The following is a 6,000-nucleotide window of genomic DNA, read 5'->3' on the forward strand; positions in this document are numbered from 1 at the left end:
TCTTACTTACACTGAATGGTCATGGCACAGAGAGATCCCCTATGCTTGCTAGTTTTGCTCTCTGACCAGGAAATGACCAGTCTATAATTGTAATGGTGGGTTTATTGCAGCTGCGAGAGAAAGAATAACAACAACCCTCACAACCCAGCGCCCCAAAGTCAGAGCTTGATGTGCATTGTAATGATGGAAATAAGTATTTGTTGCCCCATCAAAAGATGAAGAATTCAGGCTCCCAGGTGTCTTCACTTTATGCAGGTAACGGGCTGAGATTTGGAGTCTATGGAAGGGAAAAGTCTGAATCCCAGCTTACGGCAGGACCTCTCTAAAAGATCCGCAAACAAATTCCAAACTAGCCAGCATGGCCAAGACAGAAAAGCAATCCAAGGTTGTCAAGACTGTGGGCTGCACAAGGCTGGACTGGCTACAAGACTATCGCCAAGCAGCTTAGTGAGAAGGTGACAACATCTGGCATTTTTAAGTTGCAAATACAAGAAACACATAATAACTGTGAACCTCCTTCAGGCCCGGTTCACACTTGCGGCAGAGCAGCAAACGGATCCATGAAAACTGATCTGATCGACGGTCGATCCATTTTTTACTCCACTTTCGTTCCGCTGCTTCCGTTCCGTTTTCCCCCATCCCCCCACGCCCAAAGTGGATTTTTCTATTTAGAACGCTCTGTCTCTTCACTAGTGTGAAGAAACGTTCTGTTTTCTCATTGCCCCCAATGCAGCATTCAGCTTCCGTTTCCGTACCGCTGGGCTTAGCGGTCCAGAAAAATTGCTGCAGGAGGAAACTTGCGGTCTGATCATCGGATCGTGCGGAACGGATCCTTTTGAATAGACGGATGTGAACGGATCCATGGGTTAACATTGGATTCATTTGCATCCGTTCTGATCTGTTCCCTTCCGATCCGGGAACGGACCGTTTTTTACCGATAATGTGAACCAGACCTCAGTCTGGGGCTCCATGCAAGGTCTCACCTCGTAGACTTCCAATGATCACGAGAACAGTGATGAAGCAGCCCAGAGATACACAGGGGAACTTGTCAATGATCTCAAGGCAGCTGGGACCATAGTCACCAAAAAACCTATTGGCAGCACATTGTAATGTGAAGGACTCAAATCCTGCAAAGCCAGCAAGGTCCCCCTGCTCAAGACTGCACATATAATGGCCCGTCTGCTGCCAATACACATCTGAATGATCCAGAGCAGAACTGGGCGAAAGTGTTGAGGTCAGATGAGACCAAAATTGAGCTCTTTAGCATCAACTCCCCATGTTTGGAGGAGGAAGAAGGCTGCCTGAAGTATTATGCTATCGGGGTGTTTTTCTGCTAAGGGGACCGGACACCTTCACTGCATCGAAGAGACAATGGATGCGACCATGTGCCATCAAATCTTGGGTAAGCACCTCATTCCCTCAGCCAGGGCATTAAAAATGGGCCATTAACGGTTATTCCAGCATAACAATCACCCCAAACACTTCAGCCAAAGCAACAAAGAAGCCCACAAAGGTAATGGAATGGCCTAGCCAGCCTCCAGACTTAAATACAATAGAAAATCTGAGGAGGGAGCTGAACGTTCACGTCGCCAAACATCAGCATTGAAACCTTAAAGAGACTCTGTAACAAAAATGTCATGCTTTGTTCTACCATCCTACAAGTTCCTAAACCTATTCTAATGTGCTCTGGCTTACTGCAGGACTTTCTACTAGCACTGTCTCTGTAATAAATCAATGTATCTTTCCCCTGTCTGAGTTGTCGTCCTGTGTCTGGAAGGCTGCCAACTCTTCCCTGCTGATCTGTTATGCACAACCCTCTCCAGGCCCCTCTATGCACACTCCAGTGTGTGTGTTATTTACATAAGCCAGCAGTGTCTCTGCTTATCAGTGAAAGAGAGCTGGATAAAAATCCTCCTCTGTTAGGGCTCGTTCACACTATGAGAGCTTTTCTGAGCTCTTGTGATTTTAAAAGCTCTTGCTAATGTTATCTTACGTGAGTGTTCACACTGGAGCAATGTGATTTTGTAAAAATCCCCCATAGCATAGCATTAGCAAGAGTTTTTAAAATCTCTAGCGTTTAAAAAGCTCTTGTAGTGTGAATGGGTCCTTAGGCTGTGAAAGGAGCTGGCTGACACATACTGAGGAATTACAAACACAGGCACAGGCAGAGCTGTCTGCAGGAAGCCTGTCACTATTCAGTGGATGAGAGCTGCAGGGGGACAGAAGGTAAACACACAAATGATCTCTTGAGATTCAAAAGGAAGGCTGTATACAGCCTGCTTGTGTATGGTTGTATTTTCTATGTGTGGACATACTGTACATCAACCTACTTCCTGTTTTGGTGGCCATTTTGTTTATAAACAAACTTTTGAAAACTGTTTTTGACTACTTTTAATGCGGCGGGGAGCTGCGAAATTGTGTCAGAGGGGAATAGGAGATGTCCCCAACGCACTGGTATGTTTACTTTTGTGCGATTTTAACAATACAGATTCTCTTTAATGACTTGGAGAGCATCTGCAAAGAGGAGTGGCTAAAATCCCTCCTGAGATGTCTGCAAACATGGTGACCAACTACAAGAAACGTCAGACCTCTGTGATTGCCAACAAGAGTTATGTCATCAAGTACTAAGTCATCTTTTGCTAGGGGAACAAATACTACATGGTCATGTAGTGTCACACAGCCAGGTGATGCAGATAACTTGTGGAAAGGTGGGGACATCATCACGCCCCGGCCAAAAACCATACCTCCCAACTTTTTGAGATAAGGAAGACACTTAAGCCTTGCCCCTGCTACACCCCTGATCACGCCCCCTAGTCATGCATACCATAAAGATTTCATAAGAAAAGTATGCTGTTTTATAATTCAAACCACACTTTCTATCCTGGTTCATTTTCCTTCATAGTAACATTTTAAAATTAGTAATATATCAATATAAAGGATGGGAATAAAGTTTAGAGACAATCAAACACATTTTTAGTAGAGAAACATATATATTTACATAGAAAGAGTAACAAAGTTCCGAAACAGGGACAAATGTGGAGGAAAGAGGGACAGAGGGACAGGGCCCCCAAACATCAGTGGGTATACTACATCATCATACCCAGGTGGCAGAACTGGGGGTGACAGTCACATGGAATTATGATGTAGTGTCACACAGGCAGGTGACAGGATTAGAGGTGACAGTTGTATTGTGATGTAGTGTCACACAGGCAGGTGACAGAATTGGGGGTGACTGTTGTATTGTGATGTAGTGTGACACAGCCAGGTGACAGAATTGGAAGTGACAGTGTGATGTAGTGTCACACAGGCAGGTGACAGAATTGGGAGTGACAGTAACAGTGTGATGTAGTGTCACACAGGCAGGTGACAGAATTGGAAGTGACAGTGTGATGTAGTGTCACACAGGCAGGTGACAGAATTGGGAGTGACAGTAACAGTGTGATGTAGTGTCACACAGGCAGGTGACAGAATTGGAAGTGACAGTGTGATGTAGTGTCACACAGGTAGGTGACAGAATTGGGGAAGACAGTTGTAGTGTGATGTAGTGTCACACAGGCAGGTGACAGAATTGGGAGTGACAGTGACAGTGTGATGTAGTGTCACACAGGCAGGTGACAGAATTGGAGGAGTGACAGTGTGATGTAGTGTCACACAGGCAGGTGACAGAATCGGGGGTTACAGTTGTATTGTGATGTAGTGTGACACGGGCAGGTGACAGAATCGGGGGTGACAGTTGTATTGTGATGTAGTGTGACACGGGCAGGTGACAGAATCGGGGGTGACAGTTGTATTGTGATGTAGTGTCACACAGGCAGGTGACAGAATTAGGGTGACAGTTGTATTGTGATATAGTTTCACACAGGCAGGCGACAGAATTGGGGGTGACTGTTGTATTGTGATGTAGTGTCACACAGGCAGGTGACAGAATTGGGGCAGACAGTTGTAGTGTGATGTAGTGTCACACGGGCAGGTGACAGAATCGGGGGTGACAGTTGTATTGTGATGTAGTGTCACACAGGAAGGTGACAGAATTGGGGCAGACAGTTGTAGTGTGATGTAGTGTCACACGGGCAGGTGACAGAATCGGGGGTGACTGTTGTATTGTGATGTAGTGTCACACAGGAAGGTGACAAAATTGGGGGTGACTGTTGTATTGTGATGTAGTGTCACACAGGCAGGTGACAGAATGAGGGTGACAGTTGTATTGTGATATAGTTTCACACAGGCAGGCGACAGAATTGGAGGTGACAGTTGTATTGTGATGTAATGTCACACAGGCAGGTGACAGAATTGGAGGAGTGATAGTTGTATTGTGATGTAGTGTCACACAGGTAGGTGACAGAATTGGAGGAGTGACAGTTGTATTGTGATGAAATGTCACACAGGCAGGTGACAGAATTGGGGGTGACAGTTGTATTGTGATGTAGTGTCACACAGGCAGGTGACAGAATTGGGGGTGACTGTTGTATTGTGATGTAGTGTCACACAGCAGGCAGGTGACAGAATTGGGGGTGACTGTTGTAGTGTAATGTAGTGTCACACAGGCAGGTGACAGAATTTGGGTGACAGTTATATTGTGATGTAGTGTCACACAGGCAGGTGACAGAATTGGGGGTGACTGTTGTATTGTGATGTAGTGTCACACAAGCAGGTGACAGAATTGGAGGAGTGACAGTGACAGTGTGATGTAGTGTCACATGGGCAGGTGACAGAATTGGGGGTGACAGTTGTATTGTGATGTAGTGTCGCACAAGCAGGTGACAGAATTGGAGGAGTGACAGTTGTATTGTGATGTAGTGTCACACAGGTAGGTGACAGAATTGGAGGAGTGACAGTGACAGTGTGATGTAGTGTCACATGGGCAGGTGACAGAATTGGGGGTGACAGTTGTATTGTGATGTAGTGTTACTGTTACACAGGCAGGTGACAGAATTGGAGGAGTGACAGTGACAGTGTGATGTAGTGTCACACGGGCAGGTGACAGAATTGGAGTGACAGTGTGATGCAGGTGACAGAGGGTGAAAGTCACATTGTGATGCAGGTGACAGCTGCATTGTGGTGCAGGTGACAGTAGGTGACAGTGACAGTGTGACAGGGGGTGTCTGCACAGGCACACGGGAGGGCCGCTGGTGGGCACGGTGCTCCTTGCTGTGTCATGCTGCTGGGTACAGCGGGCATTGCTGGGTGTTGCAGTGCAGCGGGGGGCGGGCAGGCAGTGCGGGGCTCCGGTACTCACCGTGCAGAGTGTGGCAGCGTCCTCCATACACCGATCTCCTCCGTACACCCGATCACCCCACAGATCAGGCCGCCGCACCAAGCGGCTCCAGCAGCAGCACTGACCCCGCACTGCGCATGCGCCGCTCTTTCCCCACCACTGACAGGCAGAGAGGAGGGGAGACGCTGGGGAGATCTGTACAGAGTGACATGGGGGGGATAGAGGGATGACATGGGGAGGATAGAGGGATGGAGGACAGGGGGTGACATGGGGGGATAGAGGGATGGAGGACTGTGGGTGACATGGGGGGGATAGAGGGATGGAGGATAGAGGTTGACATGGGAGGGATGGAGGATAGGGGGGTGGAGGATAGGGGGGGGAGATAGAGGGATAGGGGGGTGACTTGGGGGGGATGGAGGATAGGGGGGGGGGAGGATAGGTGGTGATATGGGGGGTATAGAGGGATGGAGGATAGGGGCTGATGTGGGGGGGGGGGGGTAGAGGCAGGAGAATGGAGGAAAGGTGAGATACAGGAGGCTGGGGATGGTGGAGAGAGAATCAGAGGGATGGGGGGGGGGGGGGGGTGATAGTGGAGAGAGAATAATGGATGTGAGCAGGAGAATTGGGGAAAGGTGGGATACGGGAGGCTGGTGATGGGCAGAGAGAGAATCAGAGGTAAGGGGGGGTGATGGTGGAGATAGAATCAGATGGTTGGAGGATAGGTGGGTGATGGAGGAGAGAGAATGGAGGATGGAGGAAAGGGGAAGTACAGGAGGCTGGAGATG

At 48.3% G+C, this 6,000-nt stretch overlaps 1 protein-coding gene across 2 annotated transcripts in view; it reads right to left on the reverse strand.

Annotated features, from left to right (window-relative positions):
• Positions 1 to 5,365, reverse strand: part of MAPRE3 (microtubule associated protein RP/EB family member 3) — a 148,898-nt gene extending 143,533 nt beyond the window's left edge. For both annotated transcript variants that reach the window (XM_068279877.1, XM_068279874.1), the window contains exon 1: positions 5,237 to 5,365. The gene's annotated coding sequence lies outside the window, so the exon portion shown is untranslated. The remainder of the gene's footprint in view (positions 1 to 5,236) is intronic.
• Positions 5,366 to 6,000: the final 635 nt, after the last annotated feature.

Source organism: Hyperolius riggenbachi, chromosome 4 (genome assembly GCF_040937935.1).
Source record: "Hyperolius riggenbachi isolate aHypRig1 chromosome 4, aHypRig1.pri, whole genome shotgun sequence".
NCBI lineage: Eukaryota > Metazoa > Chordata > Amphibia > Anura > Hyperoliidae > Hyperolius > Hyperolius riggenbachi.